This window comes from Entelurus aequoreus, linkage group LG05 (genome assembly GCF_033978785.1).
Source record: "Entelurus aequoreus isolate RoL-2023_Sb linkage group LG05, RoL_Eaeq_v1.1, whole genome shotgun sequence".
Taxonomy (NCBI): domain Eukaryota; kingdom Metazoa; phylum Chordata; class Actinopteri; order Syngnathiformes; family Syngnathidae; genus Entelurus; species Entelurus aequoreus.
This window is the reverse complement of record NC_084735.1, coordinates 29,814,949-29,840,608: the sequence shown is the minus strand read 5'-3', so window position 1 is coordinate 29,840,608 and position 25,660 is coordinate 29,814,949. Positions and strand designations below refer to the sequence as shown.

General features: G+C 38.0%; 1 protein-coding gene across 1 annotated transcript in view; it reads right to left on the bottom strand.

The window, feature by feature from the left end:
* The window catches only part of LOC133650444 (disks large homolog 4), a 181,269-nt gene that overhangs the window by 154,076 nt on the left and 1,533 nt on the right, over nt 1-25,660 (bottom strand). The gene's annotated exons all lie outside the window — the stretch shown is intronic.

Sequence of the window (25,660 nt, the reverse complement as noted above, 5' to 3'; positions counted from 1 at the left end):
AATACAGATTGCTCCATATATAAGCCGCACCCGACTATAAGCCGCAGGGTTTTGATGTGTAATTACCGTAGTATATTGGGGTTCCTGCTACCACGGAGGGGATTGTCGGGACAGAGATGACTGTTTGGGAACGCAAAGCGTCCCATTTATTAACAATAAATCTTTCAATCATTCAATCAAACTTTCACATCTTTGACATGGCGAACAGCATTCGTGCAGAGTACAAATAATACAACGGTGCAAAGTAATACAAAGTGCTCGCCTGTACGTTATCAAAATAACCAGCCTACCGGTATATGAAAAGTCAGTCTTTAATCATTGTGTCATCGTCTTCCTCCAGCGTACTAAAACCACCGAAATCCTCTTCGTCGGTGTCGGAGAAGAACAGGCCGTAAATAAGCCGCACCCTTGTATAAGCCGCAGGGACCAGAACTAGGGGAAAAAGTAGCGGCTTATAGTCCGGAAATTACGGTATGTTATGTAAAGCAATTTTTTCATTGCACTCTCTATTTTAAACAAACAGTATTTGAACATGACTTTCTTTTCAAAATGAAACTCAAGAAAATAATTAAACAGTAATAAAATAAAAAGGGCAAAAGATTCCATTGCAGAGTGTGATCATAAAGTGCAAACATTAGCGAAAAAATAAGATTAGGGAGATACTATACAAGGAACACTGTATTGCTCACAGTTTATATAGGACATATGTCTTTGCCAATTAAAACGCTAATATCCATTACTTATGTGTGTTTTGCACATTTTAGCTGCTTGATATTTCTGATTGATCACAAAACCTTAAGGAGGTCATCAGGGAAGTAAACAAGGTAGGAGTCTAACTTTCATATACTCTTAATATTCAATGGTTTATCGTTTATACTTCATATTGCATTGTTGTCAGGGTCTGATGGGGGTGGTTGGTGTTAAAGTTGAAGTACCGTATTTTCCGCACTGTAAGGCGCACCGGATTATAAGGTGCACCTTCAATGAATGGCATATTTTAAAACTTTGTTCATATATAAGGCGCACCGCATTATAAGGCGCATAGAATAGACGCTACAGTAGAGGCTGGGGTTACGTTATGCATCCTTTAGATCAGGGGTGTCCAAACTTTTTCCACTGAGAGCCGCACACTGAAATATCAAAGCAAGCCGGGGCCATTTTGATATTTTTTATTTTAAAAAACAATACAATATATGTATAAAAAATATACATTTAGGCCTCCACTCAGGCTTGATCCTGGGGACCCCAAAGGGTTTAGGTTAAAAAAATTATTAAAAATGTGTCATTATTTAGTATTATTATTATTATTCAAGGTCTAAATCTCCAGATCAACATTAGGTCTATCTGTCAATATAAAGTGTTTTTTCAAGATTTAAGTTGTATGCTCTTTTTGTCAAAGAAAACACAGTTTTTTTATGGAAAAAACACAATATGCAATATTTTCCCCCAATAACATTTTATATTGGAATATTTGAGATTATATAATAATTGGAGTTCATAGCATAACTCATAACAACATTAATTCATTATTATTTTTGAGCAACTTAAATAGACACTTAAAAAAAAAAAAGTCCCACTAAAATTATTGGGGATTCAAAAGTGTCCTGCTCAGTAAGGTATTAAAAAATAAATCATACTTTTTTTTTTTAACTTTTAACACAATAGTCTCAAGATCAACTTCAGATCTATCCGTCAATTATAACTTTTGTTGTTGTTTATGTTTTTTGTTTGTTCTTTTTAGGCCCTTCTTTAAACAAAACCGCTTAGTTTTTTATATGGCAGACACAAAATAATTTCCCCAAAAAATATTCCGAAGTGGAATATTTAATGTGACGTAATTGGAGCTTTAAATAGGTCAATAATTCATAATGACATTGATTTTGATTCATTATTATTTTTTAAAGAAAGAAACAGCCTGCATGGCAGCTTTGTGTTATTAGAGTAAAATTGCAACATGTTCTTGTTACATTTCACCTGTTTGCTCTTTTGTACCACTTTTTATGTTTTTAATTTTTTTAATCGTAAATTTTTTTAAATTACCTGCGGGCCGCAAATGGCCCCCGGGCCGCACTTTGGACAACCCTGCTTTAGATGGAGCTGCGCTAAAGGGAATGTCAACAAAACAGTCAGATAGGTCAGTCAAACTTTATTAATGGATTACAAACCAGCGTTCTGACAACTCTCTTCACTCCCAAAATGAATAAACAGCTGTTTTATTATTTTCTCCGAGGTAAAGTCAGTGACGTGGTGTTTTGTTTATCTTTTAACAACAGCAAGGTATAACATGTAGTGCAACATTTATACCACATAGTGGAGGGTAACTTTTCCCTGATTTAATAAACACGTAAAAAACAGTGATACTGTTACGGTAAATCAAACGTTAGTGCAATCACAATATAGTAACACTCGAAATAGTGCAGAGCAATAACAATATATCAATAACTCAACGTTGCTCAAACGTTAATGTCACACAACACAACACACAAAATAAACATGTAAAGCTCACTTTATGAAGTTATTCCTCATCCACAAATCCCTCGAATTCTTCTTCTTCAGTGTCCCAATCAAACAGTTGGGCGAATACGGCATCCAACATGCCCGGCTCCGTCTCGTCGAAGAGGTCATTAATCGAGTCAGTGTCGCTGCTGCTCTATTCCCTACGTGACTGATCGTCTTAAGTTTAAACTCTGCGTCGTAAGCGTGTCTTTTAATAGGAGCCATTTTGGGGTCTTTACATAAACAAACAAATGGAAATGAAACGGCACGCCTCGCGCAGTCATATATCCCAGCATGCACGACGCACTTCTTCTTCTACGGGGGGAAATGAAGACGGGGGAAAATAAAGTCGGCGGCTGCTTACCGTAGTTGCGATTGATTGATTGATTGAAACGTTTACCTGTTGGAGGCTCAATATTGGTCCATATATAAGGTGCACCGGATTATAAGGCGCACTGTCAGCTTTTGACAAAATTGGAGGTTTTTAGGTGCGCCTTATAGTGCGGAAAATACGGTAGTTAAAGTTATGCGTTGTTGTTCAGTCTGTTATAGCTTGCTTCAATCAATGCAAACTGAGTTGTTATTTTGGTACAAATGATTGTTGTTACGTCGCAATCAACCCTCTGCTGTGTGGTGAAAATAAGTTTTCTAATGTGTGTGAGTGTGCAAGTGTGTGTGTGTGTGTGTGTGTGTGTGTGTGCGCTTGCGCATTCGTATAACAGCGTATTGGCGTTTACCGTACTCTTGAAAATATGGCTTTACCGCAGGTTGTTCTGTAGTCTTACATGTTTGGCAAACTTCCTTTTTCAATTTGGCATGAAATTAACATGCAGACTTAAAGCAATGCGATCGCCGATTACCTTTAAAATCAGCTGAGTAAACATGATCAGAGATAACTCTGAGACAGCACATGGTTGTAATAAATAATTATTTAAAAAACTACTGAAGTTAGTGTAGTGATTTCAATCCAATCCAATCCAATCCACTTTATTTATATAGCACATTTACACAACAAGAACGTTTCCAAAGTGCTGCACAGCCATGTTAAAAACAATATTAAAAACAATATTAAAAACAATATTAAAAACGATATTAAAAACAATATTAAAAACAATATTATGCTACACCAATGACTGAACAAAAACAAAGAGTAAATGAATAGAAAACCAATACAGACACAATATAAAAAATAAATATGATTAAAAACGATTTTAAAGGGTAAAACCAATTAAAACAGTAAAATAGACATCAAAATGTATAACCCTAACCCTAACCACACAGGACCACAGAGGACAGAAGACCACACAACTCACGCAGTGTTAAAAGCCAAAGAATAAAAGTGGGTCTTAAGACGAGACTTAAAACACTCCACTGTGGAAGCAGTTTGAACATGGAGGGGCAGAGTGTTCCAGAGCTTAGGGCCGACCACAGAGAAGGCCCTGTCTCCCCTGGTTTTAAGTCTCGTCCTGGGCACCACGAGCTGGAGCTGGCTCTCAGACCTCAGAGCGCGCGCAGGAGTGTAAATTTGGATGAGGTCCGAGATATACTGAGGTGCCAGTCCATGTAAAGCTTTAAAAACAGACAGCAAGGATTTAAAATCAATTCTAAGATGAACAGGGAGCCAATGCAAACTCCGAAGAATTGGGGTTATATGCTGGCGTTTCCTGGCCCCTGTTAAAAGTCGTGCTGCCGCGTACTGGACTAACTGCAACTGGGAGAGAGCTTTTTGGCTAATGCCAGCATAAAGTGCATTGCAGTAGTTTTCAATATCAAATGTATTTAGATGCATACTTAATTACATTATATAATATATATATATATATATATATATATATATATATATATATATATATATATATATATATATATATATATATATATATATAAGTACACCAACTGCAAAACTGTATAAATATATGTATTGTATATACATTGTATGTATGTGTATATATACAAGAACCTATGTATATAAATACATCATATATATATATATATATATATATATATATATATATATATATATATATATATATATATATACATATATATATATATATATATATATATATATATATATATATATATATATATATATATATATATATATATATATATATATATATATATATATATATATATATATATATATATATATATATATACATACAGTACAGGCCAGAAGTTTAGACACATCTTCTCATTTCAATGTATTTTCTTTATTTTCATGACTATTTACATTGTAGATTGTCACTGAAGGCATCAAAACTATGACACCTGTGAAGTGAAAACCCTTTCAGGTGACTATCTCTTGAAGCTCATCGAGAGAATGCCAAGAGTGAAAAATTATTTTAGCCCAATGCGGACCCCGAGTCAAAAAGTTTGGACACCCTTGCTTTGTAGATCAGGCCCTGTGTGTACAATTGATAGCAAGTGCAAAAGTGGTGCAGATTGCCATTTTTAAATGAAGTCTTTGCGTTTATTACTTGCTGTCACTCATTTCCTGCAGAACTATGTTCAAGGATTCAAGGAACTTCATGCTCGAACCTATGTTTTTTTTGCTATGTTGTGGGACATGCAGCAGACCACTATAATATGTACCACCTTATCTTTTAGCACACCGAAGCTGCGCTCTGATGTTTTTCCATAGGAGATATATTAATAATATGCAGAATTGTATTTGGAAGGCAATTCCCTATTACTGGCGTAGGTGGAGAGCTAATGTTTTTAGCATAGCTCTGTCGAGGTCCCGTAGCTAAGTTAGCTTCAATGGGCTCATTAGCAACAGCATTGCTAGGCTTCGCCAGGCTGGACAGCATTAACCATGTGGTTACAGGTCCAGTGTTTGGTTCGGTGTCTCCTGATAGTAGAAGTAATAGTAGTATTGTTGATCTTCTGTCTATCCTTCCAGTCAGGGGCATGTTTCTTCTGTTTCTATCTGCATTTAAGCACGATGCTATCACGTTAGCTCCGTAGCTAAAGTGCTTCACCGATGTATTGTCGTGGGGATAAAAGTCACTGTGAATGTCCATTTCGCGTTCTTGACTCTCATTTTCAAGAGGATATAGTATCCGAGGTGGTTTAAAATACAAATCCGTGATCCACAATAGAAAAAGGAGAGAGTGTGGAATCTAATGTACCTAAGTTACGGTCAGAGCGAAAAAAGATACGTCCTGCACTGCACTCTAATCCTTCACTCTCATGTTCCTCATCCACAAATCTTTCATCCTGGCTCAAATTAATGGGAAAAGTGTCGCTTTCTCGGTCCGAATCGCTCTCGCTGCATTGAAAACAATGGGGAAATGTGAGGAGCCCTTCAACCTGCGACGTCACGCTACTTCCGGTACAGGCAAGGCTTTTTTTATCAGCGACCAAAAGTTGCGAACTTTATCGTCAATGTTCTCTACTAAATCCTTTCAGCAAAAATATGGCAATATCGCGAAATGATCAAGTATGACACATAGAATGGATCTGCTATCCCCGTTTAAATTTAAAAAATTCATTTCAGTAGGCCTTTAAAGAGAAAACCGAGCGGAGGGGTGAATAAACAGTATAAACGCAGCGTGAACTATCGGACTACTTTACATCGGACCACCGTGGGGGTGATGGATGGGTTATGACACCTGCAGACGTTAGGCCCAAAGACGCTCATGCAGTGACAAACTGAGTCCGTGCTTTAGCATCTGTGGCTTAAGACAAGTGGAGCACATTGTGACATTTCCATCTGGAATCAAGCCTGCGCTCTTTAGAGCGTCAACCGGCGGATGCAGCTTCCTCATACCAAATATGAAGTTGCTATTCTGCGCATTCACAAGCGTTCTAGGCCGCCGCCTACACAGAGGTCATCCTCCTACCTGCGCACTGTGGGCTTCATATTATCTACACCCTTCAATGGCAGGTCTTTCCCTCTCTCTCTCTCTCTCTTTCTCTCTCTCTCTCTCTCTCTCTCTCATTCTCTATCTCTCTCTCTCTTTCTCTCTCTCTCTCGCCCTCCTCTCCTTGGTTTCCCTTCTTTCATCTCTATTCTCTCCATGATGATACCTCGCCATGTTGTCATAGCAACAGTCAGGCCCCTGATTGCAGGGTTGCTAGGCAACTGACATCACCTAAAAGAGGAGCATGGAGACACAAAGCCAGAGACAAACAAATCACACAAACGTGTGCTCCTGCACATTGTTTTTGTGTGTCCCTGCACGGGCTCCCTCGGAGCATCATTGATATTATGTTGTGTTTTTTTTCATTTCAATACAGTAACATTCTCCATGGCTGTCAGCATTGTCAGTGACAGACTTACCCAGGAAGTCATCTTTACGGTTTGCATCCGCGGATTGAATTTAAATAAGTGGTTTGCAACTGTGTTAAACACGTGGATAGAATTCACACGCTCATTTTCTATTAATTTAAAGGTGCGGGTCAGGTTTTAGGAGCGAGGGATGAACTGTGCACACAAATGGCATTCATGGCTCAAATTGAGAATTTTACAGACTCCTGAAATTTACACACCTGCCACAGGGTGTCATTGTATGCCATTTTGAAAAATGTGTCTACAAAGTAACCTTAAATAAAGTTATGCTCTATCTCTCTTTTGTACACACACAAGCAAAATGGGATGTTATATAATATCCCTTACCATAACTTGTTCACACAAGGTTTTGATCAAAGGTGACCCTTACTGACCTCAGAGAGTCACAGTTGTTGTTTTTTGTCAGGGGTTCTTAACCTTTTTGACCTTGGGGCCCAACTTTTTCACTACAGATTATTATTTAGTAAACACATAAACTATAGGCTTAGGTCAGGCTGAAAAACTAAAACGGTGTGTACAATTGATAACAAGTGCAAAGGTAGTCCAACCTGCTCTATTTAAATGAGGATTGTGCATGTATGCCCAAGGACACACTAATTTCCCTCCACATTCATGACATCATGTTGACACATGTGCTGTTTCATTATATTGTGGAATATGCAGCACACTCCACCCTTCTTGGGCGGTACCGTAAAAGCGCAAGTTAGACAAAATAGCCTATTTTTAGCACGCCGAAGGTGCGGTCTGGTAGACACTGGTGTTGTGACGTCTGGAATGATCCAGAAAGGCATTCAAGAATGCATAAAAATACATGTCGCAAAGAAGAATGTATATATATATATATATATATATATATATATATATATATATATATATATATATATATATATATATATATATATATATATAAATATATATATATATATATATATATATATATATATATATATATATATATATATATATATATATATATATATATATATATATATTTATATATATATATATATATATATATATATATATATATATATATATATATATATATATATATATATATATATATATATATATATATATATATATATATACAGTATATATGTATAAAATAAAACATGGGAGCAGAAACTATCACAAATCAATCAAATTCTCTTCAATCTGCCCTTTAAGTCATCCAGCAGCTATGAAAGTATAAAATTATATTGCTGATTATTATTATTTTTTTATTTGTGACACTCCAAATTATATAAAAATATAATATAATACATCAGTATATATTATATACTCTATATATAATATGTAAATATTACATATACGTATGTTATATTTTATATTGCTACTAAGGTAAATTTTTTGTCTACTTAATACCTCCATTATATTTTCCATCCTTACCCTTTCTATCCTTTGTAACTGAGTTACTGTTTGGAACAATTTCCCTTGTGGATCAATAAAGTTTGTCTAAGTCTAAGTCCAAATATGTTGACACACAAATACGCGTAGGACTGAGGATTCTCTGTCTTTGCAGCGTGATCGCCTCTTTTCTCACCACCGTTTGTGCGTAACTGTGCCAGTTTGCATTCACATTACAAAAGTGCTAAATATAGACCCATAAAAAGCACCCACAGAACAGTTTTAGTCTTGATAAATCACATTACGTTCGCTAAACGATTATACATGCCTCTCTCTATCTTTCAGTATTGTTGGAGTTCTAACAACCAGCATATATTCTGCTTATACATGAAGACAGACACACTAAATGGATTGTGCTCCTTATTTTATTTAATCACTAGTGATCCGAGGAGCAGTGTGAGGAAGGCGATGTGTCTCAACACCAGATTTGTGGTTCCTGGGTGTCAGCTCTCACAATAACAATGTCGCTATATCTTGGTTAAAATGGAGGTCACAGCATGTAAATGGAGCTGTGTTAGTTTTTGAATGTTTTTTTAGAGGGCTTTATAGGCAAAATAGATCACTCTTCATTGTTAGCCGCCTTATACTAGCAGTTGCAGGTGCAAACTCAACAAAAAGGGAAAGACGTGTAATCTTTCTCACATAGGGATTGTGGTTGATGAACGACATTCCAATAAAAGTAAATTTATTTAAGATGTTTCCAGAGCAACAAAATAAATTTGTAGCTGAAAGCAACGGTCTGGATTAAAAGGTTAAAGTACCACTGATAGTCACACACATACTAGGTGTGGTGAAATTACTCTCTGCATTTGACTCAACCCCTTGTTCCACCCCCTGGGAGGTGAGGGGAGCAGTGAGCAGCAGCGGTAGCTGCGCTCGGGAATAATTTTTGGTGATTTAACCCCCAATTCCAACCCTTGAAGCTAAATGCCAAGCAGGGAGGTAATGGGTCCCATTTTTATGGTCTTTGGTATGACTCGGCCGGGGTTTGAACCTACGATCTACCGATCTCAGAACGGACACTTACAGTGTTACCTCGGTTTTCACACACTTAGGTGACAATTTTAAGCAAAAATGTTTTGATTTTCATACAGTACTGTGTTGATTTTAGTACAATTAAACAAAGGTTGGTCACTCATCTCTATACTACAGCTGCAAAATAACCACTATACACCCAAATAAAGTTGTAGCATACAGTAATAGTCCATTTTAGTCAACAAGTACCTTACAGTCCGTATTTCCAGAGTGTCACTGAATGCACCACACTGCTACGGTAAGTCTAGTCAAACAATATGTCAAATATGGCGCTTACCAACTGCACTGACACCTTGTTGACTCGTGCTAAGACAACTACAAGCGCTGCTTGCGATCTGTACCCGGTGTGCCCAGATGGCCTCAAATATCAGTTCCACCTTGTGTTCCGTGCTGATGCAAAGGGTGAATGGGCGACCAGGCAGTTTGCCAGAACATGTAAGCACTTACTGTTCGTACGTGAGGCTGCGGGGTCATGACAGTGTGACGTGTTGTGCCGTAAAGCTGTGTCGCTCATGCGTGTGATCACATCAGTTGGTCTAAACAAAGTCGTGCGAGCCGTTGTCTGCGTGTTCTTGGATATGACTTGAAAGACAGCTATCTGATAAACGAGGAGAGCTACACAATCAACTTCAAGAAACGAGGCGCAGAAAAAGTAAGGTGGTTGCGTTCGAGAGTGTTCAATAAAAGTGATGTTTATGTGGCCATTCATTCATCATTTGACAATAAATGCATTTTGCATTGTTTTCAAGACACACAACCACAGTTATTCTTGGAGATGTTGCTGTCAATGATTTACGCTTCCAGGTCCGATACCAATCATTCATGCGTGAGATCGGCCGATACCACCACCAATTGCATGCATTAACTGTAAAATGATCTATTTATTCATGATGACTGATGTTGACAGTTTAACAATATTAGCACATTATTTAAACTGCTTCATTATTTTCTTTTATTACGTACAATTGTTTAAGCAAAGCAAAATCAATAATACACAATAACTATACTAAAGCAAAAAAATTATATTTTTACTCATTGAAATCCTTTTTGCCCTCAAAATACTCCTGTGTCCAGAAACCGCACAAAACCGCACAAAATGATTTTGAGAAAACAAGAATATCGATTTAACCTCTAGTATCAATCATATTATACTGATACTACCCTTGGTATCGACACCACCAATTTTTGTATTCATTTGCCTTCCTTTTCTGTGTCGTACTGACTGTGACTATGCTGACACAGTTGTTGTTATATTGTCACCTATCTGGACTCTTATTAATCTACTTCCTGTTAATACCCACTTTCTTTCTACTGTAACATGCTTCCATCTACACTTCTTAAACTTTACTAAGCACTTATTTCTTGTGTTGTCAGGGCTGCCAACACTCATGCTTTAAATCATGGGTGGCAAACTCTGGCCCGTGGGCCAGATTTGGCCCACCGTGTAATTTCACTTGGCCCTTGAGGCGTTATCAAATTAACACTAGAGCTGGCCCGCCGATTATATACAGCGGCGGTGCCACGGTAACACCGCATTCACCGCTAATTATCATACTTGCCAACCCTCCCGGGAGACTCCCAAATTTCAATGCCCCTCCCGAAAATTGTCACGTCCGCTTTTCATCCAGTCCAACGAGTGCTGGCCCAGTCACATAATATGTGCGACTTCTGCACGCACACACAAGTGAATGCAACGCATACTTGATCAACAGCGATACAGGTTACACTAAGGGTGCCCGTATAAACAACTTTAACACTGTTAGAAATATACGCCACACTGTGAACCCACACCAAACAAGAATGACAAAAAACTTTCGGGAGAACATCCGCACCGTAACACAACATAAACACCAGTGGCGTGCGGTGAGGTTCGTGTCTGGTGAAGCACTGACTTCATCACAGTCAGATTTACAAACATATAAACCCTAAAGAGTATCTTATTTACCATTTGATTGGCAGCAGTTAACGGGTTATGTTTAAAAGCTCATACCAGCATTCTTACCTGCTTGGCACTCAGCATCAAGAGTTGGAATTGGGGGTTAAATCACCAAAAATTATTCCCAGGCACGGCGCCGCTGCTGCCCACTGCTCCCCTCACCTCCCAGGGGGTGAACAAGGGGATGGGTCAAATGCAGAGGACACATTTCACCACACCTACACTGTAAAAAAAAAAAGACATTTGAGAAAATGCAAATTTTCAAGGCAACATGATGCAACAAGATTTTTGCGTTTTCTCAACTTTTGACTACTGCTAACCAGACACTGTTTTGGTACACTGTAAAAAATAATTATAGTTTTTAAGTTAGTCAGACTCAGAAATAAGGTTTCACTATGTTTAACTACCAAAACAGTGTCTGGCCAGCAGTAGTCAAAAGTTGAGAAAACGCAAAAATCTTGTTGCATCATGTTGCCTTCAAAATTTGCGTTTTCTCAACTTTTTTTTTTTTTTACAGTGTAGTGTGTGTGTGACAATCATTGGTACTTTAACTTTACACTTACAAACTGTAGCATACAAAAAAGCACATTTAATAAAAAAAAACGTTATTATGGTCTTACCTTTACTTATAAGTGCGGGAGCAGTGGTGTTCGTGTTGGAAGAGTCGTGAATGAATGAAATATGAAATCCGCGCAGCAGTCTGCAGGTGTACCTAATGTTGTGTCCCTGTTCACGGCTCCTCCGGCGCGCCGCGCGAGCATTGTTGTTTTTGCACTTTTTGGCTTCTTGTTAAGTGACTTTTTTTGGGTGGATTCGGTCTTGCACGTGGAGGGTTTGGGTGTGGGCTTTGGTTGGTGTGGCGCTCCCGTCGGGCGGTGCATTCTGCGGCGGAGGTGCTTGGCACCAGGAGGCGGGGTTATGAGACGAGCCTCCAGTTTTATGATCGTTCAGCACAAGAAATACGTTACACACATACAGTTGTTGACAAAATACACTGTACATTATATACCTCAGCTAACTAAACTATGGAAATGTATAATATAATTCATATAGCAATACAGTCTCACTGCACAGCAGGCCAGCAGTTAGCCGAGTCATTGTGCACAATCCATGTTGAGGCACAAATCAGTGACGTGCCTCAACTGGCTGCTGCTCACCGCACCGTCTCTTCTCAGTATTTGAACGGCAAATGTGAAAATAAAAATAAAAATAATCTAAAACTGGTGAAGTTAAATGTAAAATAACTTGAGTATAATCACTGGATACATATAACAATTTAATTATTTTTTTTTCTTTTTACTTTTTTTTTCTTTCCATGATGGCAGGTGAGGCCGTGCCTCCCCTGCCTCTAGTGACTGCACGCCACTGATAAACACAACAGAATAAATACCCAGAATCCTTTGCAGCACTAACTCTTCCGGGACGCTACAAGGTGTGTGTGTGTGGGGGGGGGGGGGGGTTTGGTGGTAGCGGGGGTTAGTACTGCAAAGGGTTCTGGGTATTTGTTCTGTTGTGTTCATGTTGTGTTACGGTGCGGATGTCTACTGAGTGTCAGCTTGTACTGAAAACACATTCCGTTGTACTTTCAACACTGCAAAAAGTCAGTGTTCAAAAACATTTTTAAAAATTTAGGGGTATTTTATTTGTACTAAGCAAAATTATCTGCCATTAGAACAAGAAAATTCGGCTTGTTAAGACTTTCCAAAACAAGTAAAATTAGCTAACCTCAATTAACCCAAAAATACCTTAAAATAAGTATATTCTCACTAATAACAAGTGCACTTTCCTTGGTAGAAAAAAAAAGAGACCTTTTTGCTTAATATGTTGAAAAATATTCTTATGCTGCCATTATCTTGACATAATGATATGCGCTCGGCATAATGATTTTTTTTTTCATGCTTGAAGTAAGAAATCATTACTTTAAAAAAGTAGTTTTATACTTGTGAGTGTTAATGACACAGCTTTGCATCAGTTGGTATTCTAGTTTCAAGCATGTTTTACTCAATATAGGTCATAAAATCTCAGCAACAAGCTGTACTATCTTACTGAGATAATTTAGGACCAAAACACTTAAAACAAGTTAAACACTAACATAAAATCTGCTTAGTGAGAAGAATGATCTAATCAGACAGAAAATAAGCAAATATCACCCTTATTTGAGATATTTAATCTTACTTAGATTTCAGTTTTTGCAGTGAAGTGCAATGACGATTAAGTTCCATTCCATTTCAGTCAGAGCAGAGAGGAGACCCACACCCACTCTGTGCAAAGCTGCTGCTGTTTCTGCCTTGGTTTTCAGAGTGAGATTAATATGAATGTTCATCAATGTCAAGCTTCAACTAAAAATAAACCTGTTGTTCATGTTATGGCCAGTCAATAGATTTGGTTAGTTTGTGAATATCACGAGCCTTCAGTCTTTTGATCAAATTTGATCCGCAAACATTTAACGACGTAAAACAAAAAAAAATACAACTAAAGTTTAAACTAAGAATCGACAGAAGAAAATTAATGTACTATTCTAATCATCATTTGCATTATTTAACTCACTTGTTATGTCTACCACCACGGTATTCCACTCTCCTACAGCGCCCATTGTAATCAGTTATGCAAATCAGGCAATGTCGTCATCTATCAACTTCTAGCAATTTTCATGACAACTGAGGAGTTGGCAACATTAGAAGATCAAGAGAGTTCAGAAGAGATTTAGGACAGTGATGACGGAGATGTAGATGAGCTACAAATTGAGAACACAGATGCAGAGGATGAGACAGAAGAGCCAGCAGAGAAAACAGTGTTCATTTTTAATTTCTGGTTAATTAAGACTAGCATTAGGAAGCCACCGTGCAGGGAGAGCTGTTGTAGGTGAGATCATCAGTTTTAAGGTATAAATCGACAGGCCAAATCAGTGTTAAAAAAAGTAAACATTTTTCAATCGCATCATGCCACCAAAGTTTTACGCTTGTCATTTTCTAAAACCTTGTGATGAGGTGGCGACTTGTCTAGGGTGTAGCCCGCCTTCCGCCCAATTGTAGCTGAGATAGGCTCCAGCGCCTCCCGCGACCCCGAAGGGAATAAGCGGTAGAAAATGGATGGATGGATGGATTTTCTACAACTTGGCAGCCCTGTGTTGTTGAAAGATAGCTTATCTTAGCTATTAGCATGCCTGCTCCTAGCTTTTTCTCAATTTGTAACATGTGTAGCCTCATCTTCCGGTGATGGTAATACTCAATAATGATAGATACTGGTACTAAGAACTATAGTTTATTTTCTGTAATCATAGTTATTATTATTAACTTGCGGGAGTGACTCAACACTCTATATGGAGACACATAATGATCTGCTAGCTTGTAAGCCGGGGGGACTAAAAATGAATATAATATTAGGTAGAGGGGATTGGCGTTTGTGATCGGCATTAATTGGCAATGGCAATCACGCCGATACTGATCTATGGATTGGCACATCCCTAAGTATAAAAGTGTTTCGGTTAACATTTTTTGGTGACTTGAACAGATACATTTGATCTAAGTTGTTTCAGTTTTCATACGATGCGGTTTTCAACTGACCCTTTTGAACTAATTGATAACAAAACCCGCAATACAAAACTAGTAAGTTTTAGTTTTTTATAGTAAAAAATGTGTTCCGAATACAAACAAATCAGAGGCAACCATGTTGTCCTAGGTTTCAGAGGTTGAAATGTTTTCCACTGGTGTCGGAACCGGATTACAGTTAGGGATGTATATTGTTAGGATTTAATTGACACCGATATCAACATCGATATTCCTCATCGATACTGGTATTCATCGTTACTCTAATCGGTACTATATGTAATTGGTGTAAATAAAGATGTAAACAAAATAATTTTTTGTACAAGAGGTTGTACACCACCAACATCATGTCACATCTCACAACAGGGATGTCTTATCAACACCAGCTTGTTAGTGTGTAGAGAAAGTAGGCAGATGATGAAAAACAACTGCAGAAGGAGGAAGAAGAGAATTGCCAGAAGGAAAGTGATCGTGCTGCGCACACAAATGACATAGCTTGCTCAAAGATGGCGTCAAAGTCGCAATTAGGTCGCATTTCTATTTAGACTGTGGTCACATTTGAAAAAATCAGATTCCAATCGGTTTCAGACTACTTCTTGATGTGGTCCGAATAGGATGCGGAAATATCAGATTTTAAGCACTTTGGAGCATTTAACTGGTAAAAAAAATATCCGATATGTCTCATTTGAAGGCAAACAAATCAGATGGGTGTGCAGTGTAAACGTGGCCACTGTGTTTCTAACAATTACACTGAGCTGCATATCATATTTGGCATTCATGTACCTTTTACATGATATAACGTATAAAATATGTAATATAAATCAATACAAGTATTTAGCATGTTAGATGGGTGTGCATTTTGTAACAATAGGAATTATTTGTGTTTTTTGTTGCACACGGACGTATTTGAGTGACAGAATGGCGCCATATTGAGTGTTGAAGCTACCGACCGATGTTTTTGTCTGTGTAGTGTGTACTATCCGAATAAAACGACTCAGTGGCAAGTCACCGGCTAATGCTCAATCCTCCAGTTTGTAGAGTCAAGACACAGAACCAACTGGAACACATTCAAGCAAGGTGTATTTTGATGCCACGCAAACGCGGCGCAATGAAGTGACCTCAGACAGCGACCAGAGATCTGTCAGCGGATGCTATCTTGCTTCAAGGCAAATTTATGGATTATTATATTCCTTCAATTTTTTTTACTTTTTTGAGTGGATAATTATTGGCCTGTGGATTACTGAATCGCTACAAGGACGGTTGATGAAGCACAATAGTGTTGGTCGTGAGTAAAGCACCTTCATTTCAAACTGACAGTAACCCTTACTACTTGACTGTTTTTTTGTTGTTGTTTTTTAACGAGACATCATCAGTTTAATAAAGATTATTGCTTTATTTTGAAGTTCTGAGTCTAACATGAGTTTTTTCGTATGTGGTGTTGCGTCCTTATTTGTGATGACCCCAAGCTGATTAACTCATCAATAGCGCCAGCAGCTGAAATGAATGTGACAGCGTTTCATAATTACGACAGTCAGCTGAATAATCAATATCGATAGCCGTATCATTTGTACAGAATCGTATTGGTCCTCCTGGACCGAGCCAATTAGGAACGGGCACCAAAAAATACCCTTGCTCTGTATGCATCCCTAACTTGTCTTCGGAGACTTTAACTTAAACTGGCTGCATGCGTTGGAACGCTATGCGAAGACTTAGATGTACTGTTTAAGCAATTTATCCAAACAGTCATTGTCCTGGTTTGAGTCATATCTAAAGGGCCGTGAACAATGTGTCACCATTAATAATGTGAGATCTTCCTTCCGCAAAATAGAAACAGGGATACCTCAGGGTAGTGTCTTGGGACCTATACTATTCAGTCTATACATCAATGACCTACCAGATGTATGCACAGATATGACACAGTGGTATATACATCAGGTAAGACCTGTACTCTAGTTGCTGAGAAGTTAAATGCTCAATTAGACAAAATAGCATCTTGGCTGGAGTCATCCTGTTTAACCCTAAACACTAAAAAGACTAACTCTGTCTGCTTCTCCATAAAAAAGCTACCTCAAACAAACCTGAATATAAAAATTAATGAGGAGGTCATTGAACAAATACCTGAAGTCAAATATTTGGGCATAATCATAGACTATCAGCTGAATTTTAAAAGTCACATTAAGAAGATGTGTAAAACCCTGAAGGCAAACCTAGACTGTTTTAAGATTATAAGAAACTGCTTAACTCTTAGCTGTGCTTTTACTTTTATGAATGCAATGATTCTGTCACACATATCTTATGGCTTAACCACATGGTCCCAGGCACACCAGTCATCAATCAAGACCATTGAGTGTCTTTATAACCGCACCTTGAAAGTTCTAGACAAGAAGAGTATACGATATCATCATTGCCAAATTTTAACCAAATACAATATTTTAAGTTTTACCAATTTTATTTTGTTACACACAGTCAAACTGGTTTTTAAATGCTTGCATAACTCTGCTCCCCAATTGCTCTGCAAGGCAATTACAAGACTGCAAAGTGGTAGCAGATCTACCACCCGAGCAATGTCAAACGGCAACTGTTGTGTTCCATTCCGTAGAACATCTTTTGCCCAGACTGCCTTTTCAATAAAAGGACCACAACTATGGAACTCTTTACCGGACACTTTGAAAAGTATACCTGCACTTGTCACTTTCAAAAAACAAACAAAATTATGGCTAGTTGAGCAACAATCGTGTTCCCATGTTTAGTTTTTACTCATTTTTACTAATTGGTTTTTATCTAGTCTGCACTTTGTCTGTGTTATTATTATTATTATTGGCTTTTATCTAGTTTGCACTTTGTCTGTGTTATTACTATTATCATTATTATCAACTCACTCTATTTTTTATTTTCCTATTTTAATGATGTTGGATCTATGTTGTTGTTGTTGTTGTTGTTGTTGGGGACAAGTGTTGTAAATTAGCTTTGGCTACAAACACTGTGATGCATGCATCGGATAACTGTTTCAGATGTCTATGTTTTTGTATCTGTCCCTATTTCAAATAAACCTCTATAATAATAATAATAATAACTACAGTTGCTTGAAAATAGCAGCATACAGCAAACGTGTGGCCTTCTTTTTTTTTAATTAACGCTGACAACTTTTCTGAGACATGAACTCGAGTCCCAGTTTCTTTGCTGTCTAGTGTGTGTGAGTGTGTAGAATACAATAGAATATAATGCCTTTTATTGTCACTATACACTGGTACAATGAGATTAAAAACAACTCCGGTATCAGTGCGACAGTCGACGAAATATGCAAAACATAGGAAGAAAAGAAAAAGAAAAATAGTGCAAAATGAGGTTAAGTGCACAGTCCAGTCCTGAGAACGTTTTTTTGTGTGGGTGTGTCTGTATGTGTGTGTGTGACAAAAGTAGACAAGTAGACTTAAGGCATGAAAGCAGTGCACCAGGCCTTCTCCCTGCGCTCTGGGAGCAACTCAGTGGAATCAGTGTCTCTGCAACCGTATGGACGCAAGGTTGCTCGTGCCCTTGAGCGGAGATCACACAATCGTTCTCCACGGTCACTAATTCCGACGGGTGGCACACTGCACGCCGTGGAGCGGCCCCTTTTTTTTTTTTTATGAACTCTCAGCTCGTAGACTTTACAGCGCGATGGCACAAGCCAGCGTGGAGCTGCACGCGCATGCAGCTGCTGACACCGACTATATCCTATCAAATGTATAATTGATATGGAGAAGCACTAACGAGAGAGGCCTTGAAAGTACTGCAAAGTAGGCCATAGGCTAGTCCATGAAGAAGGGGGGAACGGGGCGGCCGGTGACCTGCAGGACAGCGACTTTAGGAAACATGACGCGCGTTCTTCTCGAAATGAAATCACACTTACTGCGCTCAAAAGGCTCTTCTCTGACTCACTTGCCACGCCACGAGGGAGATTCAAAGGTATTGTCAGCGAAGCTGGCATAGCCAAATATAAAATACTGTGACGTCTCCTCACTCTGATGTTCCAGTTGGAGGCGTTACGTAATGACGCCACCGTGCGATACATTGATTTCCGATTAGTTTTTTCTCCCTTTAAGGTTCTGGTGTCGGAAGCAGCAGGACAAAATTACATGAGCTCTCTACCAAAGTCAGATGCGGCACTCGGGAGCAAAAAGCATCAGAGGGCTACGCTGGTTAGAATGTTAACAAGTGATTTAATTAATACTGTATTGGTACTCTTCATTATATTAATCCCAAAGGAAAATTCTAATAATAACTAGCTTCCTCTCTGTTGAGTGCTCTTTTCAAATTGCACTTTTTCCGCTCTCCGTTGCGTTTATGCTTTTATACATTTCACAGAAGTTTGCACTTGACAAAGGACGCCATTGAACGAGTTGAAGACACTTGTTCTCCCAACTAAAAGCCGCAACCCTGTGTTGTGGTGTCACTCCTAGGGTGTACGTGGCGTCACCCACCCATGCACCGCGATAAAAAACCTCGCATTCGCAAAACACAGGGGTGTCGCGGAACAGCTCACCAGTGTTTTCACAACGGGAAAGCTCCATCTGCAATGCAGCGAGCCGCCATTAACGTTTCATAAAGTCACATTCCATCACTGCTTTTTTTGGCTGGAATCTGTGATCACGTGATTTATATGCACTCTTTTTGAAGTTTCACTAAGTGGTACAGCTTGGGTTAGTTAGTGTGTCAGCTAGAGCTGGGCAATATTGCTGAAAACTGTATAACGATATACATTTTTTATATTGATCGATAACCATAATTATTGATATTTGTTATGACTTGTGGAAAATATGGACCAGGAGAAAAATATGTCAGATGTAAACATTTGTATTTGAAATGTAACATTTCTATAATTATAATCCCCCCATCAAGGCTGAAAGAAAGGGGAAATGTCAACACAACCATTGAAAATAAACAAAACAAAACTAAGGTTTAAAGGTAAGGAATATGTAAGAAATGCCTAATAAAAATAGTGCAAAGTGTGAAAGTGTAGAAATATATTTTAGGTTTACTGCCAGGAAGTTACTTGGTCTGTACAACATTGAATTTGGTCTGAGTATGGAAATACATTTATGTTTTGAAATATTATTGGACCAAATTATTAATTTAAAGTTGCATTTGTTATATATTGTTATTCATTCTATTTATACAGTCCTGCACTTTAGTTCCTACCTGTTTCAGTACATTCAAATATGGAATGGGCGAGGGTTGAAAAGAAAAGATGAGTGCGGCGAAGGATTTGAAAATAGTCACACAAAAGTCATACCAAAGACTATAAAAATGGGACCCGTTTCCTCCCTGCTTGGTACTCAGCATCAAGGGTTGGAGTTGGGGGTTAAATCACCAAAATGATTCCCGGGCGCGGCGCCGCTGCTGCCCACTGCTCCCCAAGGGGATGGGTCAAATGCAGAGGACAAATTTCACCACATCTAGTGTGTGTGTGACAATCATTGGTACTTTAATCTTTAATCTTTAATCTTAAAAAAACTGCCATACTGTCGAGGTGACTTTTCCTGTTTTATTGACAATTTCTTCGCTCTCTGCAGAACTTATTTTTTATTTCTCTTTTCACTCAATGCAGAGAATCAACAGTGAGACAGCAAGATGGCGCAATCAAAATGATAGGTGATACTGTTACGCGATTGACCATTTAGCATGTCACTCCCATTGCTCACTGATCACTTCCTGTTTTGCTAGGTTACGAGACCCCAAGTGCCTTTGTTCATGCAACGAGCCTTGCTTCATTGTTTCCGTTTTCCAACCGATATACTGTATATATACTTGATATGGATTTCGTGTCTATCGCAATACAGTACATATTGATATTGTTTTATCGACCCAGCCCTCACAACACAAGTGATGTGACACCACACCAACATGGTAAGATACATGTTTATTTGCATCGCTACGTGCTAACAATCTATCTGTGTGGGAAACACTGATTGTAGGGCTGTACGATTAATCAAACTGGAATCCCAATCACGATTTCGGCTGCCGTGATTAAATAATGGTGGTTGTCTGCGATGTTAACATTTATACTGCCCACGCCAGAGGCCACTGTGTACGCACACAGAGCTCCATGACTACGCCGGTTGCCTCACTTCCTCACTTAGTGTCTCCTCCATTGAGTCCTCGGTGTGTCTTAAAGACCGTGTAACTGCGCCTTCAAGGACTTGAGTATAATTATTACATGAAATAATGCTATATTTTTGTATTTTGACATTTAACACACATTTACACTAAAATCAATCAAAACTGAGTTCATACAGACTACTCTAAATTATAGTATTGTCCCATGGGAAGATATACTGTAAATACTCTATATAGGCCAAAGTGGTTAGCATGTTGGCTTTACTGTCAGGTAGAGATGTGTCCTCTGCGAACAAATCGAGTCTTTTGAACGGCTTTTTAAAGTGAACAATGAGAACCGATTCACAGTTGTGAGTTATTTGGGAGCTGTATTGTTTATGCACATGCAGACAGTGCCCACGCTGCATGCGTGCCATCTCACTGTTGACTGGACTAGAAAATTAGTCTGAGTCAAAAGAAGCTAAGCAGCATTTGGATTAACTTTTCTGGTACATTGTTCCAAAGTGGATATGTAAAGTATTGCAAGTGTACACACTCCAAGGGTAGTACAATGTTGTCATCACATTTTTATTATGTCCAGATTTTTATTCTGGTTTTATCTATACTTTTCTTTTATACATATACAAATTACATTTTTATTTATTCAGTCTTTCCCCTAAACTGTCAAGGTACCTGTGGTGGTGGGGGCGTAATCGAGTAATTTGCATATTTTGCTATGATATGATTTTCTTTAAAAATGATGAAAAATGTATACATACATTTAAAACAAATCTGTTTTTATTAATTATTATTAACATGTATTTTTTTTAATCGTTTTGCCATATTTTGAATTGTTGCTGCTTTTTGTAAAAGGTACTTTGTTGAGATTTTTTCAAGTGTTTACAGACTTTTAATGACTTTTTTTTAGATTAAAAACAGCTAGCAATAAATCTAGCATCTTTTTCTGGTGTTATTATACAATGTACTCGTGTTTGGAGACTCTACTTCTGTCCCTCGATCTCCCTTACTAAAGAGACTGAAGCGAGCATGATGTCACACTTGCTTCACGCTGTTGCTCTAGTCAGACTTTCTCTTTTTAAAAGCCGCCACTGTCATTTTAATATTTGTACATTTTGTAGACGGCTGTCCGCACGCCTATATCTGCACTATATATAGAAATCACGTCCACATCGCAGACATGCTGACAACGTTCCAGACAATGGCGTGCGTTTTGTTGCATCCGGTTTTGGTAGCGCAGTTTTTGGTAATCAAAGTCTCTTATCTGTGGTTTTCGGTACATCACTTGTCAATAGTGCGCAAATAATTGGCTATATATATATATATTTATCAATTCATACTGTAACGACCAGCTAATGTTAATGTTTTATGTTTGTGTGGTTTGGATTTGATGTCCGTTTTTTCCATATTTACAAACACACCGTCAGTGCCTGAAAGGTGATTGGTGAAAAATGAGGAAGAGTTGTTCTGTGTCCGGCGGGGAAGCGAAGACTCAAGGAGACGAAAGTGTTTTCATGGGAGGTTAAACCTGTTTGAATTGTGCCATTGTTTGTTATCATAAGATTGGTAATACAAGTTAAAAATAGCGTCGGACTGTGTGTGATTTCTTCTGGGGGCTACAATATATTATATTACTTTAATTAGTTTTCAAGTACAAAAACAAAAAGCTACTATTTTTAAGGTGTGGCGATAATAAAAATGCTGTGGCGGTGTGCCACATTCAATTACAAAAACCCTGTTATTATTTGTGTATTTTTTAATGCATTTGTAAAATGTTCCTGTGCTATAAAGTGTTAAATTAATTGTGATATCACTGTCAAAGCATGAGGATATGGCACCACCTCACAGGATGTTAAAAATTAAAACACAACAAGAATAAAAAATATAGTTAGCATTTACAATAATTCCTACCAATGTTGGTATACATCAGTGGTTCTTAACCTTGTTGGAGGTACTGAACCCCACCAGTTTCATATGCGCATTCACCGAACCTTTCTTTCGTGAAATTTTTTTTTTTTTTAGTTTTTTTCAAATTCAAGACAAAGTTATGTTTTTTTACTGGTGAACAAAATGAACCATGCATGAGCAGCACCTTGTTCAAAGACCAAAACCAACACAGTGCATGAACTCACAACAAATTACACACCTGCAAATTAGTGTGACTTCTGCTGTTGCCTTTGAGAGACCAGTTCAGATATGCGTGGCTTCACCTTGGCAAGTGCCCCTCTCCTTTTTATCTCAGCAAAGTCTGATTCTTTTGTACGTTTTCCATCCAGACATACAATACTATTTCACAGCTCATGAAAAACAATATTTTTTGTTATTGTCATTGTAAGTGGGCCAAAACACTTATTTTAGAAAATAATCTCATGGAAATGACTGCTGTCATTTGATTATAAGAGTAAAACATTGAACTTGTTATTTAGTCAGGTTTGGGACAGGTGTGCTGCTGGTGTGGCCACAGTGCATGTGCACATCTGATGTTGCTCACATGTGCTCCACTGAATGCTCAAGGAGTTTTTGCGTTTGCTCACCCATATGGAACATTAGAGGGAACATTGTTTGGGGGTATCCATAATACGCGGATAGGGAGACGTTTTTATTTAGACGATGAGTCGGGTGTGTCTTGACCTCCGCGGCGAAGGCTCCACCGAACCCCTGAAGTCGACTCACCAAACCCCTAGGGTTCGATCGAACCCAGGTTAAGAACCACTGGTATACATTTAAAATATTATGATCCACATCTTACCTCCTGACTACTACCAGTGCTTGTTTACTTGCTACCAGTGATTGTTTCCTTGATTTAAAAAAAAAAGAAACAGCCAGTCTTTTGATTGACTTATTGGAAGGAACGGCTCCTCAAGATCCGGCTCCTTTCAAAGAGTCATAAATCCCCAAAAAACATCATGTTTGGCTAATTTGAGATGTTAAATTGGCCACTAGTGTGAATGAGAGTATGGATTGTTTGTCCATACAGGATAATATGCCCTGTGATTGGCTGTAGCGACCAGTCCAGGGTTTACTATGCTGTTCAACCAAAGTCAGCTGGGATAGGCTCCAGCGCACCTCTGACCCTGGAAAATGGATGGATACTTGGGATGTTCTGATCCAGGTTTCATGCTGCCAATTCCGATCATCCATGAGTGAGATCTGCCAATCCCAATACCTGTAAATATTTTGAGCGCTTTTGACAGTTTAACACTATCAACATAATATTTAAAGTACTTCACTATTCTCTTTTATTACATACAAATACTTGATTAAAACAAAGTCAGTAATACAGAAGAACTAAACAAAAGAGAAAACTGCTATGTATTAATCATTTAAATCTGTTGTTTTTGCCCTCAAAATCCTCCTGTGACCAGTAAATTATTTTCTGAGTTTCATTGGAAATTGTTCCAATAAAGTAGTCAAACAAAATTGTCTTTCTTAGATTTATTTGAGAAGCTCGAGCATCTCAAAAGGCACAGGTCACATTCATAGCAAAGTATGTAAGGAGTGTACAATAGGAAGAGAGATGCGTTATTCTTGAGACACTGAATACAAGGGGGGGCGAGGAGTAGGCTCAGTTTGGAGGGGACTAAGAACATATGACGCAACGAGAAGGGAGAAGAGATACTTTCAGTGAGTCAATGCGGACAAAGTCACACACAGGCCACAATGTGCTTTCTGCACAGCACTATTGCAATTTACACAAAGGTGCATAAATGTTTTTCAACACGGTAAACATTAGCAAAAAATATCAACCTAGTATCCATCTTATAGTGATACTACCCTTGGTATCGACACCATTATCGACATATGTATGTATTTTCTGACTGTGACAATGTTGACACACCAACAGCTGTTATATTAACCTCTCTATAGACTCTTATTAATTTACTTGTTAATTTCCTGTATGTGGCTTCCATCTACACCCCCTAAAGTTGACTAAAGACTTATGTCTTGGTGTTGTTTACAGCTAACTTAGCTATTAGCCTGGTTATTAGCATATCTGCTCCTGGCTTGCTCTCATTATTTAACATGTTTAGCTTCGTCCTCCAGTGATAATGCTATGTGATAATGATACTAAGAAATGCAGTTTATAATGAAGGTGATTATTATTAACTTAGGGGAGTTGCTCCACATTGTTTGGAGACAAGTATTTAGCTGCTACCTTGTCAGCCGGGGGACTAACATAAGTAATGTCGGTCAGCATTACAGTTTTTTCCATTTGCTTACACACAATTTTACTAACTGTGTGTCTTTTTTCAAAAGGATTTACACACTTTTCCAAACACAACATTCAATTTTCTTGATTCCTAAATTATTTGCAAAATGACACACTTTGATCAAAACATATGCCCATTCATCAAGATAAAGCAAGCATTTGTAATAATGCAGTTTTATTGTCATCTCACTCACACATAATTCAAATGATAAGACACTATTGGAGTGAGTTACCCACAACAGTGATAAATACAAAACACATTTGTAAAAAAAATACTATTTTATACTGTAAGAAATCAGGTTTGGGGCATTTTGCCAGACCTTTTTAGCATATGTGATGAATGATTACTGTAACTTGACAAAATATATTGGCAAATCCATAGCAATCGTCTTTGTTTGCTTTGAAGTGGGCCTATACGTAAGGACCTAAAGAGAAAGTAAAAATATCCTGTAATCTTTTCCAGAAGTGCTCAACAATAACTGAAAATATTTATTTTTACCAGAGTCAGGTAACGCAACATATCACAGTAGTCAACAATGACATGCAGTACACATTTAAATCTGAGACAAATAAAAAGGTTTGAAAAAAAATCTGGAGATAAAAATTACAAATGGAAAAAACTGTATGGCTGTAGC